General features: G+C 43.9%; 1 protein-coding gene across 4 annotated transcripts in view; it reads left to right on the top strand.

Annotated features, from left to right (window-relative positions):
• Positions 1-9,006: 9,006 nt before the first annotated feature.
• Positions 9,007-20,252, top strand: part of ATP13A3 (ATPase 13A3) — a 79,883-nt gene continuing 68,637 nt past the window's right edge. For 3 of the 4 annotated variants that reach the window (XM_059920788.1, XM_059920790.1, XM_059920789.1), the window contains exons 1-2: positions 9,007-9,126; positions 9,925-9,968. The gene's annotated coding sequence lies outside the window, so the exon portion shown is untranslated. The remainder of the gene's footprint in view (positions 9,127-9,924; positions 9,969-20,252) is intronic. The other variant, XM_059920791.1, reaches the window with a different exon arrangement.

The raw sequence follows: 20,252 nt of genomic DNA, 5'->3' as shown, positions 1-20,252 counted from the left end.
AATAGGTCACAAGTGACTAGCAGTCCCTGAGAGGCTCACAGGAAGTAGCTGCAAAGGTCAGGGGAGGTTTTTAATGATTATCTAAGAGGCCAGTGAATGACAGGCCTACAGGAGTTTCTCTGCTTGGCATCTGAAACAGCCACGTGGAGGAGCTGCCTCGGAGACAGACTGACAGGTGTGGAGATGTGAGCCTGGTGCCTGAGCCCCATAAAGGAGGTGCCTTTGCTCTGTTGTACAAAAAGCCTATGACTATATACAGTATAGGGAAATCATCTTTCAGGACTCAAAGGATGATCATGAAGGATTTACGGCATTAACTGCAGAAACCCAACACAATAGCCCTAAGTGGAGAGTCAGGGTTGCGATGAACAATCTCTGAATTAATTCCAACCCTGAGATGTTGGGATCCCATGACATCAGGTATATGTCTCTACTAATACTTGTTTTCATGGATCATTTGTTACTGAAGTTTATACCTTAATGCTGTTTCACTGAGAAAATTGTTATAGTACAAATGTCAGGGTACAGTTACAATCTTGACATTACTTTTCACTTGTCTTACTGGCCAAGAACACAATTTCAGAACCAGCTTGACCCTGGGAACTACTAGGCTCAATAATAACCATTGCCTCTCCCCGAATAAAGAGGCAGGATACCATAGAGCAGGGATCAGCCAACTTTTTCTGTAAAGGGCCAGACATTATAAATATCCGGGGCTTTGTGGGTCATATGGTCTCTGTCACAACTGCTCAACTCTGCTGTTGTAACACAAAAGCAGCCATAGACAATATGTAAATGAATGAGTATGGCTGTGTTCCAATAAAACTCTATTTTTAAAATCAGGCAGCTGGCTTTGACTTGGGGCCCTAAAGGGTAAAAGCACAGACTTTGGAGTCGGGTTCAAATCCTGACACTATTACTTGCTAGCTGTGTGACCTTAAAGAACTTAATTAACCTCTCTGTGCTTTGCTCTTTTCACATCTCTAAATTGATAACAGTACTTACCCCACAGTGTTGTTATAAAGATTAAATAAGTAAATGTGTAAAGTACTTAAACAGTGCCTAGCAGATAGTAAGTGTTATACAAGTGTTTGTTAGATAATCAACCATCCTGTGAAGTAGGTAATATTATTCCTATTAAAACTGAAATTTGAAGAAATAAATATGTTACTTCTAAGAAGGCTAAGACTGGAACCTAGTTTTCCCATCTCCAGTACAATTGTTCTTTTCTCATCAGAGGTGAAATCATTACCTCTAAACACAGAGAAATCCTGGGAACAGCCTAAGGGGGCAGGCCTTGCCCCTAAAACCATCATTTAAAGAGCTGCTTGTATTTCTCCTCTCCCTGTCCACACGAGGAGGCCCTATAAGCAGTAGTGTGCTGGAGCTGATCTGTGTTGGCTCATTAGAGCAGACTGCTAAATTTTCAGGAATTCTGTGAGCTGCATAAACTGTTGGTAGCTTGAAAATGGCCGTGGTGGGAGTATTTACACCATGAAACTGGCAGGTGCTCCGAATCAGGGCTTTTTTCCTCCAGGAGGCCTGGATCACTAGCACATGACTGGCTACATGCCAGCAGTGAGCACTCCTCCAAGCAGGGGTCCTATGATCTAAGCGAGTTGGTAAACAATATTCAGCGGCATGTGACCCACCATATCCTAGTGTACCATGGCCTGAGAAGAATGCGCATCCCTGGCTTTCTGTCTCGTGGCAGAGACAGAAAAGATTACATGCTTTGCTTAGCAACAGAAGCGAGTCAGTGGTGGCCCCTGGACTCTGATTTCTATACAACTGATTCACAGCTCTCCTCCTGTTCCTGTTCCAACACACTCGTGTGCATGCACACACACACACACACACACACACACACAGAGTCCTGTGTGGTTCAAGCTAAATAGGGACAAAACAACTTAGGAGGGGCTAAAGGAAAGAGAGAGCTTGGTAGGCAAACATCATAAAGTACTTTTAATGGTCACTTTTTATAGGAAAGGCAGTGAGTGCTGTGGCATTTTTTTTTAGTCTTCTAAATTTTTTTTTTTACCTTTTTTTCTTTTGGCTGTGTTGGGTCTTTGTTGCTGTGCACGGGCTTTCTTCTAGTTGCGGCGAGCGGGGGCTGCTCTTCATTGCGATGCGCAGGTGTCTCATTGTGGTGGCTTCTCTTGCTGCGGAGCACAGGCTCTAGGAGTGCAGGCTTCAGTAGTTGCAGCGCGTGGGCTCGGTAGTTGTGGTTTGCGGGCTCTAGAGCCCAGGCTCAGTAGCTCCGCGGCATGTGGGATCTTCCCAGACCAGGGCTCGAACCCGTGTCCCCTGCATTGGCAGGCAGATTCTTAACCACTGCGCCACCAGGGAAGCCCCTTTTTCAGTCTTTTCTAAGGTGAAGTCTTCCTGAACACTGTCCTCTAACCTGTGGGAGCAGCGGAAGAAATACAAAAGAGGGCTGGAGTCAGTCAGAAGGACAGTTAAAACAAATCACTTCCTCTTACGAAGTTGTGAACCTCATTTTTCTTCTCTATAAAATGGGAAGCTTAATCATTCCATTGTTAGTTTGACATGGTGGTTGTGAAAATCAATGACAGTTTGTTATTCATTTAGTCGACAAACTTATTACTGGGTACCATCATTAGCAGGTCCTCCACTAAGTGGTAAGCATCCAGAGATGGGTGAGTTGGGTCCCTGCTCATGAGAAAGTCAGAATCTGGGTGTTTAAACAGATAATCCAAAGAGTTTGGATCCCGGAGGCTGGATCCCTGTGGCTTCATTTGGTCGTACTGATGAAGAGTTTGACCCTGGAGGCAAGTTGCCTGTGTTGAATCCTGGCTGTGTGTTGTTTATTAGCTCTGTGACTTTGAGTGAGTTATTTAGTATCTTTTCCTATTCTGTAAAAGGGAATTTTAAGCTCTCCTCAGTTTCATCTTTAAACATTGAGATGATAATAGTACCTACTTCCTGGATTATTCCAAAGATTAAGTGAGATAATACATGTAAAGCTTCCTCCGTTTAAAAAATACAGATAATAAAATCTATTAAAAAATACAGATAATACAGATAAAAATCTCTTTAAAAATACAGATAATAGTAACTACTGCTGCTTTTAGTATTGGCATTGTTGTAATGATCAAATAACACACACACAAAAAATAACACACGAAAGTACTTAGAACTGTAGAAACAAAAACACAAATACAACATAGACTAATGGAAGGCACAGACGTTAAACAGGTACTTGTTCAAGGTTGCAAATGCAGTAAAAAGATGCACAGAATAGGGAGGCTTAGCCTGAGAGTCCAGAAAGGCATTTAACAGAGACGATGTTTGGGAATGTAAATTCATTCATTCATTCATTCATTTGACAACAAACATTTGGGAGTCTACCATATGCCAGGCTTCATCTAGTGCTTGATATATAGTGATAAACCAAACCGATTCAGTCTTTGCCAGTAGCTGCACCAAAAGATGGCTTCTGGGGAGGGCAGGGGAAGTGCTTCCTGTGTCCCTTCCCCTTAATTCCAAAAATCCTTTCCCCATTTACAAACATGGACAACTGATCCTTTTTCAGTCTTACATAAACTGCCATGCAAGCATAGCCTCAAGACAAACCCTCATTTCTTCGTCCAAAAAGACTACCACTTTTAAGCCCCTTCTAGAAAAATTCTTGAGTTGTAATCAGTCCTCATCTTCACAGAATTGAAATCTGGTGGGAGAGACAGGTGTTAAATACGTACATAAACTCACAGGTAATTAAAATTGTGGTAATGGTTATAAAGAAAATAAATGGAGGTCATCAGAAAATAAAGGAAAGAATAAATAGCCAGGGAAGGCCTTTTTCAGGAACTGAGGTACACGTATTTAAGGCACGAGCTGAACTTGTATGAGTTAGCCAGGCAAGGAAACAAGGGAAAGAGAGAAAGAAAAGGGTGTGCAAAAGCCCTGGGGCAGGAAAGAGTGTGACATGTTTGAAGAACCGAAAGAAGGCTTACTGTGGTTGGAATGAGGTGAGGTAGGGAAGGATCTAGGGTGGGAGGAAGGTGAGGGTGCAGGAATGCCAGTGAAGGGGGAGTGATGGGCAGGCTACGTCTAACCCTGGACTTTGTAGGTCAAAGAAGTTCACATTTTATTCTCAGTGAAATGGGAAGCAATTGAAAACTTTTATCAGAAGCTATGCTCGGAGTCACACACAGTAATACACTCTGGCTGCCGTGTAAGGATGGACTGGAGGGTGGGAAGTGTGAAAGTGGGGACATCAGTTGGGGGCTAAGGTAGTAGTTCCAGGTGAGAGAGAAACTTGAGAGGTGGCTTGGATTATTCTAGTGGAAGCAGAGATGGAGAGAGGTGGAAGGATTTGAAGTGGATTTGATATTGGAATGGAAAGAATGACACCCAGGTTTCTGGCTTGAGCAGCTGGGTGGGTGACAGTGTCTTTTGCTAAGGACGAGAAAGTCTGAGAATGTAGCTGGTTTGGAGAAGAAGGGCAAGAGCTGAGTTTCAGATAAGTGAATTCATGAGGTACCGGTGAGACATCATGTGAAGATGATATGGACATATGGCCCAGAGACTCTGAAGTGAGACCTGGGCTGCAGGTATATATATACAGTTGTGAGTTATTAATGTACATGCAGACAATAGCTACAGCCATGGTATTTGAGGTCATCAGGGGGAGCGAATGTGGATCAAGGCTCTCATCCCTTTTTGAGGTTCCAGATGCCTTTGAAAAGCTGATAGACATTATACTTCCTCCTTTAAAGTATTTTCATTCAAGTTTAAGGAATTTATAGACCCCCTGAAGCCCATCCACAACTCCTGTAAGGTCCATAGATGACAAATGAAAAAAAAAAAAAAAAAAAAAAGACCCAAGCAATAAGACTTGTATGTACAGAAAAACAGGCCCTGGATTGAGCCCTGGGGAGCAGCCCCATTTAGAGGTGAGACAGAGGAAGTATCCACAAGAGTCTGAGATGACGTAGACAAAGAGGGAGGCGCAATTCCAAAAGAGACTTATTGAAACTGAGAGAAAAGTCTTTCAAGAATGGGAGATAAGTGTTGCTGAGAGGCCTGAGAGATAAAGACTGAGAAGTGTCCACTGAGGTTGGCAACAGCAGTGACTTTTGGGAGGCCCAGGACTGTACTTATGAAGGGTTAGAGCTCTCGGAAAGAGGCATTGCCTGCTCCTCTGCAAAAACTGGAGTGAGGGAGAGATACTGGATGCAAAGGTGGGTTAATATGTAGATTTGCAGGTGTTCCCTCTTGATGGCCTGCGTTTTTTTCAGTGAACTAGAAGGTAAGGTGACGGTGAGAGAGGAAGACAATTGAGAACAAGGGTGGAAAGTGAAGTTAGAGCTTACTGAGAGGACTGTTACCTATTTGGGGTTGTGATCAGGGGTTGGGTCTTAAAGAGTGAGTAGGATCAGAGGAGGGCAGGGCTGGCCTCAGTACAAACAGAAGTCTGGGCACAGAATCATCGTGGGCCAAGAGCCAGCCAGGCTTCCAGAACTTCTCAAGGCTTGCTCCACTCCCTTTCTCTTCATCCTGGGCTTCTCTTTTTCTGGCTTGTCTTTCCCCTCAGCCTATAAACATGCTCAAGCCTTACCCAGTGACTCAGCAACTCCTCTCATCAGTGTCCAAATTGTCTTCTTTCCATACCCAAAACATCTGTAACAGGAAACTTTTTGACGTCTTCAATTGCTCTTGTTCTTCCTATAGTTTTCCCTTGCTTGGTTGTGTGTTGCTTTATTTTGGGGATGTTGGCTGCTTTTTGAAGTCTGGAGCTCTGCGTGGTCTTTTAAAAGCCTGAGTGCATTGATAAGTTCATGCTGGGTTCCTTGGAGATACAAGCAACAGCCAGAAGCCGGGGGGAACCCCTGCAGGATTTTAGGTAGGTATGTGTTTTAGACAGTTCACTCTGGAGGCTGCGTGGAGGATGAATTTGTCTGAAGGAGACTGTTAGCAGGCTGCTGTAATAGTTCAGGCTGGAGAGGATGGCTGGAACTTTTGCCAGTGGGAATGGAGGTAGAGATTTGAGCGTTACTGAGGTGAAATAGAAATGACTGGATGATTGGATAACACAAGAGGCTGAATCTAGAATGACTCACACTCATTCCCAACTTTCTAATTCCCATGGCTGTGGATGGTGGTGCCAACAGCTGAGGGAGGAGAAGCTATGAAGGCTGAGGATGAGTTCGGTTTTGGACAAGCTGAGTTCGGGGCGCCCCTGTGATATCTAGATAGAGCTGCCTGATAGGCAGTTGGATATTTGGGTCTAACTTTTGTAGAAGAGGTCTGGGCTGGTGATCACTGATTTGGTAATCGAAACTGTGAGGATGGAGGTGATTTCCTAAGAGTGGAATGAGACGAGCTGTGGGCTTGCAGTGGAGTCTCCCATGTAAGATGCAGACTCACAACTGGTGGTAAAACAGGATGGAAGGGGGCAGGGCACAACTTTTAAAAAAATGACATAGCCATAGTACATGACAAAAACTAGTGAGAACCAACTAGGTCCAAGATGGTGGAAGATTCGACTTCCAGTCGACCTTGAGCCTCATTATACGCTCATTGTAATACATTAGCATGTTAAATGACACACCCACAGGCCCATGACAGTTTTGAGGCCAACCATAAAAGGTCAAAAAGTGGAATTCCTGGAAATCCCCACCCTTTCCCCAAAGCAGTTGGAATAATCCTCCCACTCATTAGCTTATGAAATTATCCACACCATATTTCAAGGCCTCTTGCTTCTTGCCTTCCGAGATGGCCCACACTCTGTCTGTGGAGTGCGTTTCTCTCTAAATAAATCTGATTTTTACCTATCACTTCATCTCCGAGTTCTTTCACAACGAAGAAAGAACCTTAAATTGACAGGCAACAGTGGCACTTAAGGCGCCACCCAAGGAGGCAGAGGCTTTATTTACTGAGATGTGAGAACTGGAAGAGTTCTCACATCTTCTGGAAACAAAGACAGTATTGAGATTCCAGAAGGTGGGAGTCATCTGAGCTGTTAAATGTAGCAGAGAGATCCAGAAAGATAAGGGTCTGCAGGATGCCTGCTAGATTTGGGAAAATGAAGGTCATGGGTTACTCTTGCACTAACAGGGTGAGGAAGGGTGTAGGTGGGGGGAGAAGAGGGGAAGCTTGAGTGCCTGGTGCTGAGAAGTGAGGAAGTGGAGTCAGCAGGAGAGACCACCGTTTAAGAGGTCTGCATGAGAGGAAGAGAAGCGCTTGGAAGCTAACTGGAGAGGGCCCTTGGAGAGGAGGGTGGGCACGATAGTTTTGTTTTTAGAACCTAAGCTTGTTTAAAGGCTGAGGGAAAACAGCGAGGAGCCAAGGAGCCCGGAGAGGTGAGGAAGGAGGCTTTAAGGGCTCCACGCCGCCAAGACAGCTTCTTAGAGTTTGCCCAACGCTTCCACGCTCCTTATCTCTTTTAATCATTTGAGGGGGGAAACAAACGGTGAGACTGAGCCCAGGAATCGGGGAGAGAGCTGTAGATCCATCTCGGTCCAGTGCGCAGTCCACGCCACGTGGTACCAGGAAGTGCGCGGAAACCGTCCAGCTCCACACAACCTACGGGCCAGGAGCAGCGCGTTCCGGGCTCCCGGTGAGGTGACATCGGTGCAGCGGACTTGGGGATGTGTGCTGCCCCCAGATGAGGTGTCAATACGTGTCGCGGACCAAGGGTGGCAGCTCCCCGACTAGTGTTATCATGTGCTATGAACCGGAACATGAACGCTCCCTGCCCTCGGCAAAGTATGCCCAAGTGCGGTGCACCAGAGGTCGTTGAGTCTCCTCCTTTCTTACGCTCCAGCAGCTGGGAGTTCTGTTAGCGGTAAGGTGAATGACAGCAACAGTGATAGCCGGGCCTCAAGGGCGCGGGCAAGGTAGTCTCACGGCCGACAGATGGCGGGAGCCCGAGGAGGCAGGTGGCTGAGCGCGCTCCTCGCGCGAGTCACCGAAGGGACGTCGCGAAAACCAAACTCGCGATTTGTTCATCCTGCCGGGGCCCTTCTCCGAGATAAATCTTCTGCGGAGGGAAGTATTTAATTTGCATCCAGCGCTGTCGGAAGAAACTCCTTACCGCTGGAGGCGGTATAGTGAGTGCGTGGGAGCTTTCTCTTGGGTACGTCTTCCAGTCCTCAGCCCAAGGCCGGGCGAGCAAAGCAGGTTGTTAAATGCGATTTATAGTTTTTGGTTTGTTTTTGGAGGGGGGCAGTCTGCTGTTAGGGAATGAAAGGTACCTGGATTGCGAGCCAGGATCTGACCTCCTCTCCATCATTCTAGTACAAGCTACCTCTGTGACCTTGACTCTGCGCAAGTTAAGCTAGGCCCTTCACTGCGACTCAGTTTCCCTGTTCATAAAATGGGGATTTGGACTATGATCTGGTCTGCACGGCCAGGATGGCAAATTCCACCTCCTCCCGCCAAAAAAATGCCGTCCTCCTTTAGGAACACCCCCTCCCCAACAGCCGGCTCCTCTGTAGTGCCCTCCCTCACCCTTTCTTTTCTCCTCCTGCCTGGGGGGACGGGACCAAACAGGAGGAGGTGGGCGGGGCCGGCCCCTCGCCCCGCCCACCCGGGCCCTCCCCTCCCGACTTCCCCTCTGCGCCCCTCCGCCTTCGGAGCTGGATGAGGCAATCACGTGACCTCACATCCGGCTCGGGAGTCCCGAGCTCGCCGCGCGCGCTCCCCCACAGCCCGCCGGCTCTCCCTGCAGCGTGATCCAGGCGCCACCGCGGAGGGGAGGGGGGGTTCGCTACGTCGCTGGCGGCGGGAGGCCGTTTCGGAGTGCAAAACGCCCCCTTTCCCTGCCAACCTCCCCCTGCTGCCCGCCCTTGTTCTCGCCCTGCTCCGGCTACACGCCGCCGCCGCGGGCGCCGAGGAGGAGAGCGCGGACGCCCCTGCGCCCGGCTCGGCCCGGGCCCCGCCGCGGCGCCTCCCTCCCCTCACCCCGAGCCGCAGCGTGCGGCGGCGGCGGCGCCTCGAGCTCGAGCGACCCGCAGCCGCCAGCGCCGGCCGAGGGCGATGGGGCTGGGCTGAGGCGCGGCGGCGGCGGCGGAGGCGACAGCGGTGGGCCCCGGCCCTGCGCGGCCCCTCGGCTGCTCCGGCCGGGAGGCCGCCGAGGAGACGGCGCGGCGGTGCCGGGTGAGTGGCCCCAGCTTCCCCGAGGCGTCGGAGGGCTGGGTGAGCAGGGCGTGGAGCCGGTGGGCGGAGGGCTGGGTGAGCCGGTGGGAGGTTGGAGGAGGTGAATGGTATTGTCAGGGGTGGCGGGTACCAGGTGAGCTCTTGTTCGGCCTCCTCGAGCCGGAATTGGGCATCACTTCTCGGGGAAGGTGTATGTGGGGTGGGGAGAGGAGCCTTAAGACTGCGGAATGTCTGTCTGGGACAGGTGAGGCGCGGAGGAGGGCACCACGTTGTGGGTGTGAAGGCCTGGTTGGGACACGCCGCTTGGGGCGAAGGCGAGTGTGTTGGGTTTGGGAGTGAGATGGTGGTCCAGCCCTTTCGGAAAGTCCGGGAGATGGTGAGATCGAAGGTAGGGGTATTGGCAGGGCGCTTGATGGGTTTGTGCGGGTGCCTACTGAGGAATCTTCATTTCGTCCTTAGCCCCGGAGTAGTGGAGCTCCTGGCCAGTCACCGTATTAAGCTAAGTGAGGCCCAGAGAGGAAAAGTGACTTATGACTTGCTTAAGGCCTCTCACTTTGACTCTAGAAAAACCCAGGGCCCTTTCTCCAGTACCTCCATGGCCGCTCTCTTTAGAGCCTTTCCTTCTCCCCACATCATTCGCAAAGTTGGGTTCTGGTGGATATATGACCTCTTTTTTTTGCGGGGGGCGGGGGGAGGGGGAGCGGAGGGAATCTTGACTGGGGATTGACTGTAGTAATTCAGAGCTTCCCAGTTTGGAAAGCTTTTGTGACAGGTGTTTATCATTTCCTCTTCCCACAGATCTGACAGAAACATCCTTGGATCTTGGTGTCTGGACATAGGAGGTATGAATCACTCAGATAATTAACTACTTTTTCATCAGTGTTTTAGAGCTATATTTAGTGGTTACATTAGTGCAAAATGAATGGGTATGGACTTGTAAACCTAGAAACAGAAACCTGTGTTTCCTACACGATTCCAAATGAAATGAGTAGAACGTTTATGTATGTAATGACTATTTTAGATCTATGAATCGGGAAGTTAGAATTTTTTAAAAATTTAAGAAATGCAGGGACGTTTAAGATTATTGCAAAATGAACACTTTTCTAAAGACTTCGTTGCTAAAGTGAAGGTGTTCTGATTTGATTGTCTTTTGAAGGGCGATTACTTAGTTAAAAATGCTCTACCTTTGCTTAGAATTCAACCTTTTAGTGCCAAGGCACATTTATTAATTTTGTTTCACTGGAATATATGTGGTATTCTTTTCTTAGGAGGATTGTTGCTTTGCTGAATAGGCTACAGTTGCCAAAATAAATGTATGCGGGCATCCCATTCTGGTTTAGCGACCCTTTTTTTTTTTTTTTAATTAATTAATTTATTTATTTTTGACTATGTTGCGTCTTCGTTTCTGTGCAAGGGCTTTCTCTAGTTGCGGCGAGCGGGGGCCACTGTTCATCGCGGTGCACGGGCCTCTCACTGTCGCGGCCTCTCTTGTTGCGGAGCACAGGCTCCAGACGCGCAGGCTCAGTAGATGTGGCTCACGGGCCTAGTTGCTCCGCGGCATGTGGGATCTTCCCAGACCAGGGCTCGAACCCGTGTCCCCTGCATTGGCAGGCAGATTCTCAACCACTGCGCCACCAGGGAAGCCCTTAGCGACCCTTTTTAAAGGCAAGTCGGTTCCTGGAAGTTGCTTGAAATAGTAAGCCTATTATTAATAATTGTTATGAAAGTTTACTTTTGGGGCTATCCTTGTTTTTGCATTATCCACCATTAGATCAGATGAGGGTGAGACGGCTAAGTGAGATTTTTGAACATTATTAGAACAGCAAAGCCTGTTTTTGGTCAGGGGATTGGATAGGAAGAATGTTGACGTTGGTTGGTTGTGTTACTTCCTAAGTAGTACAATTATAAAAAAATAAAAATATTAAGTAGCAATTTAGTTTGAAAATAAAGTTGGCAGGCTTTACTTTGACTCCGTGTTCAAATTATGTAGTAAGAGGGCTGAGTTCTTCGTCCAGGCTGACCAGGAAGCTTTATTTGGGGTAGCTTTGGTTGTTAAAGTTTTAATTTACAACTGATTTGAGATAAATAGGATAAATTCCTATATAGATAGGAAAATAGTTTCATGGTAGTTAAAACTCTATAACCTGAATATCTAAACAGTATTTTCTGATGAGTTTTCTACTTGGTTCTGCTTATTAGTTATTAGAGCTAAAATCCTTCTGTTGGTTTAGTTAGCCCTAAATAGTTATTTCATTTAGGTAACATCAGTTTCCTATCTGTTACATTTCGAGTATGGATTCTTATGTGGATAATAATGTGTGTTTGCAGCTACAGAATATTGTAGTAGAAGAAGCATGAACTTGGGAATCAGACCTGAGTTTGATCTGACTTTGTTAACTAGATATTGACTTTGACCAATGCTGATAGTTATTGAGTAAGCTTACTGTATGCTATGCTTTGAATTAAACATGATGTGAATTGTCTCATTTAAACCCCATTTTACAGATGGGGAAACTGAGGTTCAGAGATGTTAAGTTGCTCAAAGTCACATGCAGCTAATCCGGTAAACCTAGAAATAGAAACCTCTATGGCACATACAGTAACAGAGAGCTAGGATTCTGGCTGTGTTGAAAGTCCCTTATACTGTTGCTTAACTTCCCTGTTCTGCTTTTTCTTTCTTCTTTTTTTTTTTTTTAATTAACAAAGGAGAATACTAGTACTTACATCAGAGAGTTTTGAGGATTAGCTGAGAGCATATGTAAAGAAAGGAGCACTCTTCCTGGCACATAGTAAATATTCCTTTCCCCCTTCCATTCCATATACTGAATCAGGGCTGTGCTTGTTTAGCATGGTGGTTTTGTAACCACTGTGAATATAAGGTTTTAAATGTGAATATACTTTATTGCTAAAATGGATAACAGTCCTAGGAAATGGGCAGTGATGAATGATAATGCGGTATGCTGTGGAGTTTTGTCTTTAATATTTTGTGTTTTTTTCCCACTGGTCTAGGTGATGGTGGAAATAGGAACTTCATGCTTGTGAATGACAATGAGGTGGTGGTTGTAGTTTCTAAAATCTTAGAAGACAGAAGTAGAATTTCAAAATGATATTGATTACTTGGGTCATCTAAAGCTGGCTTTTGTTCACTGGTATACTGGGTAACCTAAGCAGGGGGCCTTGTGAACGGACCCTAAGTTGAATAGGAGTTAGCAGCTTATCACTAACTTATCACTAAGACAACATTCTTAAAACAACTCACAGTGGTATGCTAAAGGAAGATAATCTAGTGTCTGACATCTACCTGATACATAACCAGAAGGTCTGTTCCAGTGATGGAATGTGTTCTGAATGTGCTCTATAGCTCATCCGGTTAAATCTGGATCTAAGAGTTAGCTGATGGAATTTAGTCTTTGGTTTTAGAACATAGTTTTTCAGTGTGAAATGAAGCCAACTGGCCTGTTGGAGAGAGTAAATCTGTAGTCATCAAAACGGTATTCTAATTAACCCACTTAACTAGTCCAGGTAACAGGCAAGAAGCAAGGAAATGATCATTACAGTCTTACTTTAATGTTGTTGATCTTCGTATTTTGAGAGTAGAGAAATGAGAGAGGATCAGGATTGGGCTACATATTTTAAGATTTAGGTTAAAAAGTAAAAAGTTCTAGGCTTGTTTAATCTGGAGAAAAGTATGTATCAGTTACAAGGTAGAATGTCCTGAAGTTAATGGTAACTAGTAATTATAAAAATTGAGTTAAAAACATGTGTATTAGTCAGATTAAAAATAGAGGTAATGTGAAATGTTATGAATAAATGGTAACTGGAAGAAACGATCACGGTTACAATGGTGAGTTGAAAATGACTTTTTGGTCCTCAGTAAGAAGGGAGAAAAGTGGAATGAAGGAAAGGGAGAGCTGTCCAAATAATCAAATATCTGAGACAGAGGAAAGTTAAGGATGAGGATTGCTGAAGAGTTTCCATAGACCACCTCTCCAGAGAGCTATCCCAACACCAGACCTTGTAATATCTTCAACCCACAGGCTTGTATTGGAGCCTTTGCTAGGTCTGAGATGGTAAAATATTAACTCAAATAGCAAACTTTGAGACTGTCCAAATTAAAAAAGGACTTATGTACCTTATGTATGTGTCTCCCCATGGGAAGAGTCCACGTAGATTTATGAAAATGGAGCTTCCCAGAGGCACGTATCTTTGAAGTTACAGGTGAAAATGCATCTTTTACCTTACCTATCACCAAAGGCCACTAACGCTAGTATGAGCTGAGAATGCAAGAAGAAAGTAGTACCCTGTGTTTGAAGTCTGTTTTTTTTGTATGTAAGATGGGATGAATGAAGTGAGTTGTAATTAACCTCTTTTTTTTTTTTGTAATTAATCTCTTAATCAAAATTTCTCTCTTGTTGACTCTTTCACTTACTCGCTGTGGATCTTGCTTTTAAATAACCCGTTGAGGGAATTCCCTGGAGGTCCAGTGGTTAGGACTCTGAGCTTACACTGCCCGGGGCCCAGGTTCGATCCCTGGTCTGGGAACTAAGATCCCACAAACAGCACAGCGTGGCCAAAATTAAAAAAAAATATATCCAATGACACTCAGATACTAGTTAGATTAGAAGCATAATTTCCAGGAAAAGTGAGTTAACTGTAAAGTAGAATTTCTTGATTACATGATGTGGAACACGCTGATATCTATATAATCTTTCTCAGAAATTTTTAATAAAAGTTATTTATATCTGTTGTTGGGTGATGAGGTGAAAGACAGGTCTGCCTCAGTGATAGCAAGCTAGATTAATTGACTCCTATTTTTGTTGTTGTTTTTTTATTTTTTTTCACAAAGGATTTTATGAGTTGGACATTGAAGTAAGGAGGTATGAGATTGGAAAATAATAATGCTGAGTGGTTGTAGGTTATTTAGACTAGCCCCTTCTTTTTATAGAAAAGGAAACTGATGTCTGGATAGGTAAGTGACAGCATGTTGGTGAAGGAGAAGCTTTCTATTAGTTGGGTGTTCTTTTCACCCTTGTCTTTAGTTTGTACTCTGAAGTGATAGCACATCTCAAAACTCAATGTATGTTTTGTGGTTTGTTTTTTTTTTTCTTATTGAGAACCAACTTTAAAGGATTGATTTTGATCACTTAACAGACTTCTATTACATTTTCAGTTTATTTTAAAATAAGTCATGGAACAGCTCCCACATATGTGTCTAGCATGGCTTCTTTACAGCATCCCTATTGCTTTATTTTTCCCATTTGTAAAATAGGATGAAAAATATGTTAGTAACTTACTTTGATATATAAAAGACAAGTATTTTGGTTCCTAATTCTTTCTGATCTAAACAGCTGAATAAAATGAAATCCCCTTTTATGTAGGGGCTTTGGGCCTGCATTCTCATTTAAGGTAAAAATCCTGTGTAGTCAAAATTACCCATGAAAAAGTCATTTAGGAAGGCACCAGTTTGAAAACTGGTTAACTGACATGGTTTTTCAATTCTCACAGCTAGTTTTTTCTTCAGCTATTAATATAGGTTACTTTTTTCTGGAATCATAATGGGTTATGTGCTTTGGATTGACCAAGGAACACCAGATTTAGTCTCCGTTGCATGCTCACTCTGGGACAAGGATGTGAGGGCAAGCATCCTGCTGCCATTATTTAGAGTATTTTTCCCTCTTGTTTTTCTTTTTTCTTGCAGCACAGATAGTTGAATTGTAATTAAATCCATATGTGATGTGATTTCACAGTGTGAATAATGGAGAAAGAAATTAGGTGTTTAGGAAAATCTGCTGTTTCCCTAGGGTTATACTGGGTGTTTTATACCACACAAAAAACCTAGCATAATTAAAGGGCTAGGTAATAAAGTTGGGATTATTGGGGCACTGTTGGTACTTTTTATAATTCTAGGTGGATATTCAGCTACTATCAGTGTTTTTTGTTTTGTGTTTTTGTTTGTTTTTTTGTTTGTTTTGTTTTTGTTTTTTTTGTTTTGGCTGTGCTGTCTTTGTTGCTGCTCCCGGCTTTCTCTAGTTGCGGCGAGTCGGGGCTACTCTTTGTTGCGGTGCGCGGGCTTCTCATTGCGGTGGCTTCTCTCGTTGTGGAGCACGGGCTCTAGGCGCGGGGGCTTCAGTAGTTGTGGCACGTGGGCTCAGTAATTGTGGCTCGGGGGCTCTAGAGCGCAGGCTCAGTAGTTGTGGCACACGGGCTTAGTTGCTTCGTGACATGTGGGATCTTCCTGGACCAGGGCTCGAACCCGTGTCCCCTGCATTGGCAGGCGGATTCTTAACCACTGTGCCACCAGGGAAGCCCTATCAGTGTTTTTAAGAGTTAATGTCTCCTTACTGCTAAAAAGATTTGCCTTATTTAAAAACAACTATGTAAGTTGTTAATGTTTTCCATGAAATTTAAAGTATTTGAACTTAAATATCACTCTGGGGATAGCACAGTAAGAAAACACCAGTCGTTAAAGAAATGTTATGGTGACTAAAGATTTAACAGTCATATGCCCTGGGAGAGGGCATGTGTATTGGTTAAAATGTGGCCTCAGAGCCATATACAAGTGATTTTGAATTCCAGCCTCATCACTTACTAGCTCTGTAGTCCCTTAACCCTATTTAGTTTCTTCATTTGCTGAATGGAGATAATAAAACATAGAGAATTGTGAGGATAAGAGGCTCAGTAATTGGTAAATTACTATTATCTGTTAGTTTAATAACATTTAACGTATTCAAAACAAGTCACACTCCTGTGTGTATCTGTGTGTCATCAGAGAGTGTGTGTGTGGGTTGTGATTGAGGATTGCTTTTTCTCAACTGGAGCAGCAGGCAATAATGATATACTGTTTAATTCAGGCTTTTATAGCAAAAATACCATGATTTTGCATCTTTGGTAGCGACATCCTGTAGAGCTCAAGATGTTAATTTCATGGGTCTCTAATGTACATTTGACGTATATTTTTATCTTGATGTCTCTGGGTGTGTTTGTAGTCTCTTTTTCCCCTATCCTCTGTGTGAATGTTACCTGTTGTCTTTCTCCCTGGCTGCATCATAAAATTTAAAAATATGTTTAATTATGTTTATTTAATAGGATTTTATGTTCCCTTATTTTCATTTAGAAACTCTGGTTAGTAAAATGTGTCTGCATCTTTTCTTTAAAAAGAAGTCTTGAAATTTTGTTTTACTTCTCTGGCCTTTGGATTGATTTCTTTAAATGTAGTCACTGGTTCTTCGTAGACCAAATATTTTTTCCTTATTGTTTTCCCAAGCACCTGAGATGGAGTTCTTACGTACATGCTAATTATCATAATATAATTCAGTTTACGAAGTGAAATGTAATGTACTGCAGGCAAGTAGCCTGAGTAGCACTTAATTGCCTGAAAGACTAGTCTAGCAAATTGTTAGTTAAAATAGATTTTTATTCCATGGGTCCTATATAAAAATATACTTTTTATAGTTATCACCACTGTCTTAGAGTTAGTTGGTGAATAATTTTGAGCTAACCCACAGTTGTTTTCTGTTCAGTTTTTGGTGAGAAGAGTAGAAAAACTGCTTAATTTTGTTAGGTTCAAAAACATCTTGGTGTGTGTTTTCCCAAAATCCTTTCTAATCTCTGGTGCAGCCCATACCTTTCCCCATGTTACTTTAAAAGTTGTGGCAATTACCAATTGTTGTAGTACGTAAGAGTTGTGAGTTTTATAGGCAGTAAGGAATGAGGCTGGGTTAGGGCCTCTTAGTTGAGCCCTAAGATTGTGTTGGCACATCTAACTATCGGATACTTTTTTAGTTCCTGTCTGTGCCAAGCACAGGGCTAGATGCTGGGTATATGTTGATGAGTGAGTTCTGCCTTCTTGGAGGTAAACAGTCTAACAAAGGAACACAGAACTGCTGCTTTGTACACCATTCACATTGTATTCTTTGGGAATGTGGCCCCTTGGCACGGCCTTGGGTCTCTCAGTTGAGAAAAGTTCAGAATCTCCATCACGTACAAGTTAATCCATATCTTTATCAAACAAGGTCTTTCATCATAATCTGATTCTGTTCCATCTTTTTTAGCTCCATTTCCAGCCATTCCCCAGAGGCCATCCTGTGCTCCAGCTAGTTCAAGTAACTTGTATTCCTGACATTTTCTGGGATTTCTCACCTTAGCACTTCTGCATATGGTAATTCCTCTACTTGGATTCCATCTCTCTCTTATTTCCCCTCTTTTTACTGCTTGTTTGCCTGATGAACTTCACACCCGTGAGGTCTTAGATCAAGGGAGAGTTCTTCTCTGAAGACTTTTCTGTCCCTTAGCTGCCTCTTCCTCCCTCCCCGTGCCTCTCCCTGCTCCCAGTGCTCGCATGATACTTACTTTACTGCAGTGTGCAACCGCTTTGATATGTTTGCTTACTTGTCTAGCCTAGGTTTGGCTTCTTGAGGTTAGAAATTTAATCTTTGTAATCTCCAACATTTAGCACGTACTTGGCACGTGTAGACAATGACATTCTATCAAATGATTTTTTATGAAATAGGAAGTAGTGATAAACCATACTGATTCTTTCTAGAATGCTAATTTGATATTTACAGATTTATTTTGAAATATTAAGGGTACTTGGGCAACATGTTGGTTTTCTCAATTAATTTGCATTTTCCTAAATCAAACAATGGTCTAGGGTTGGATTTTAAGATATTACTTGGTTAGGATAGAGGCACTGTTTTAAGTTCATCGGTGACCATGTTGGTGAGACTTTCTGTCCATAATAAGGAAAAATTGACCATCACTGGTCTCTAAAACAAATAAAACTTTTCAATCCAAAAAGAATGGGTGATCCGTAGGATTGCCATAGCACCAGCTCCATCTGTCTCTGCCAGTAGTGCCCACTGCTGCTCCTGGGCAGCAGGGAGACTCAGTCAGGAGGACTCCCAGACTTTTATGGGCCAACCTCTCTGAGTGGTAGAACTGTAATGCCTACTCCCTGTATCTCCTTCATGCTTAAAGAAAAAATATTTTGGGGACTTCCCTGGCTGTCCAGTGGTTAGGACTCCACGCTTCCACTGCAGGGGGGCACGGGTTCAACCCCTGGTCAGGGAACTAAGATCCTGCATGCCTCATGGTGCAGCCCAAAAAAAAAAAAAAAAAAAAAAAATTGTTGCCTAGAGAGTCATCTTAGATTTGCCAGCTTTGAGAAGCTGTAACCCATTTATGTATTAACTTCTGAAGAGAATAACTCTTGATGAACTGGACGAGGAAGTAGTTGATACTGATGAGCATAGTCTTGTGGCGGCGGTTGTATAGGGTTAGGTGAGGTCACTAAGGACCTGGGGAGAGGGTATTGGGAGAGTCAGGAGAGGGAAAGGGGCATAGGGATGAGGTGTGGGAGCAGGGCAAAAACAAAATTTACTTTGTTGTGAAATTTTGCCCAGAAAAAGGAAAGATTTTACCCCTTCTTCACACTCACCTCCTGTCTTGCCCTTTCTGACTCAGTCAGCTATGTTGCTGGGTGCTGGCCTGCTTCCCAACTTTAAGTCTGTTTTTAGTCTGTAAGCCCAATATTGTGAGACAAGTGCTGACTGCTCTGACACGTGTAGAGGAGGGACAGAGGTGGGACAAGTCTGCTGTGGGGTGGAAGGGACAATCAAAGGTTAGTAGAGAAGATAATTGACCAGGGGCTGGAAGGACCAGCAGGAGCTTCAGCCAGCCTAAGCTAGGGAACGGCATTCTTAGCAGAAGGAACGATGTATATAAAAGAATGGAATCAGGAATCAGTAGGGCTCTTTGAGGAACTGCAAGTTGTGTTCTGTATAGATGGGATGTAAGGTTTGTAGGAGGTGAATAATAACCATTAATGAATGGAAGATGGTGTTGACAACTAGGCAGGGCCAGGTTCTGAAGGATTTTATGTGTCTCCCAATTAGTTGTGACTTTGTCCTTGGAGCCCAGTTGGGTCTCTCTTTTGCCCCAGTTTCCCATGGTAGGCAAACACATAATAGTATTGTGTGTTGTAAGACTTTCCAAAGTCTTGCTGGTAAGAGGGCTACTTAACTTTGTTTAATGCAGTACTTTTCTTCAATTTATATGAGCAGGCAATGCCTTTAAAATTTTTTTATTTTGGAGGGACTTTTACCAGTTGGGAAATGCTGCTGCAGACAATAGGAAGCTCTTGAAATTTTAAGCAGAGAGAAACGATCACATCAGGTTCGTATATTGATTAGAATGAGGGAGACTGGAGAGGGGATCAGGACCCAAGGTGAGGCATGCCAGTGCAGATAGGGTGGGGTGAGGTGGGTTTGAGAAAGGTAGGAATGATAAGACTTAGTGCCCAGATGGATGTAGAAGGTGTGGGATAGGAAGGAGTCGAGGATGACTTCCAAATTCCTGGCATGGCTTTTTAGGCAAGTCCTATTCGTTAAAGGAGTAGAGGGAATTGGTAGTGGCAGCAGCAGGTGGGAGGGCAGGTTTTTGGAAGAAAGATGAAACAAGCCATTTGGATTTAGCTGTCTGCAAACATGGACCGTAGATGTTTGAATCCGTGGGTCTGGAGCTCCTGAGAGAGCAGTGCTGACAATACTGATTGGTGGTTGCCACTGTAGATGGGCCAGTGGTGCCGCCCTTTGCCCATGACATTGTTACAGAGAGAGACGCATAGAGGAATTCATAGTTAAGAAGTAGGCAGAGGAAGTAGAGGCTTGGGGAATATTAATAATTAAGAAGTGGACAGAGGAAGTAGAGGCTTGGTAACCTGGCTACTTCCCTCAACACCCAGGCTAGTGTAATATGAAGTAGAATTCAGCAGCATTGTGAGAGGTAAAATGGTCATTTGTGGGCTGTCTTAGGAACCTACGCTGTTTTCCGTATGAAAGCGTGTATTTCAAGTACATGCTGCTTTCAAATGAATTTTTGGAAAATGGATGGTGCTGTCTACATTAATTTGTTGCTAAGGCTTTTCGGTATAAAGTCACCCCATGCTTGACTTTCTAGGGAAAGTGAAAAATGCTAATCTTAGTTAAGTGAAGATTATTTTTTTTCCTGTTTTTAAAAGACAGTATTGATTGAAAACTGGTAAATAGATAATATTTTGTAAACTAAAAATCCTTTACAAATGTCAGTCACTATTATTACGGTTGACATAGGATCCAAATACATTAATT

The sequence above is a fragment of the Balaenoptera ricei genome, chromosome 4 (assembly GCF_028023285.1).
Source record: "Balaenoptera ricei isolate mBalRic1 chromosome 4, mBalRic1.hap2, whole genome shotgun sequence".
In the NCBI taxonomy this organism is placed as follows: Eukaryota; Metazoa; Chordata; class Mammalia; order Artiodactyla; family Balaenopteridae; genus Balaenoptera; species Balaenoptera ricei.
The sequence above is the reverse complement of the archived record's forward strand: the minus strand, read 5'-3'. Positions and strand labels throughout refer to the sequence as shown.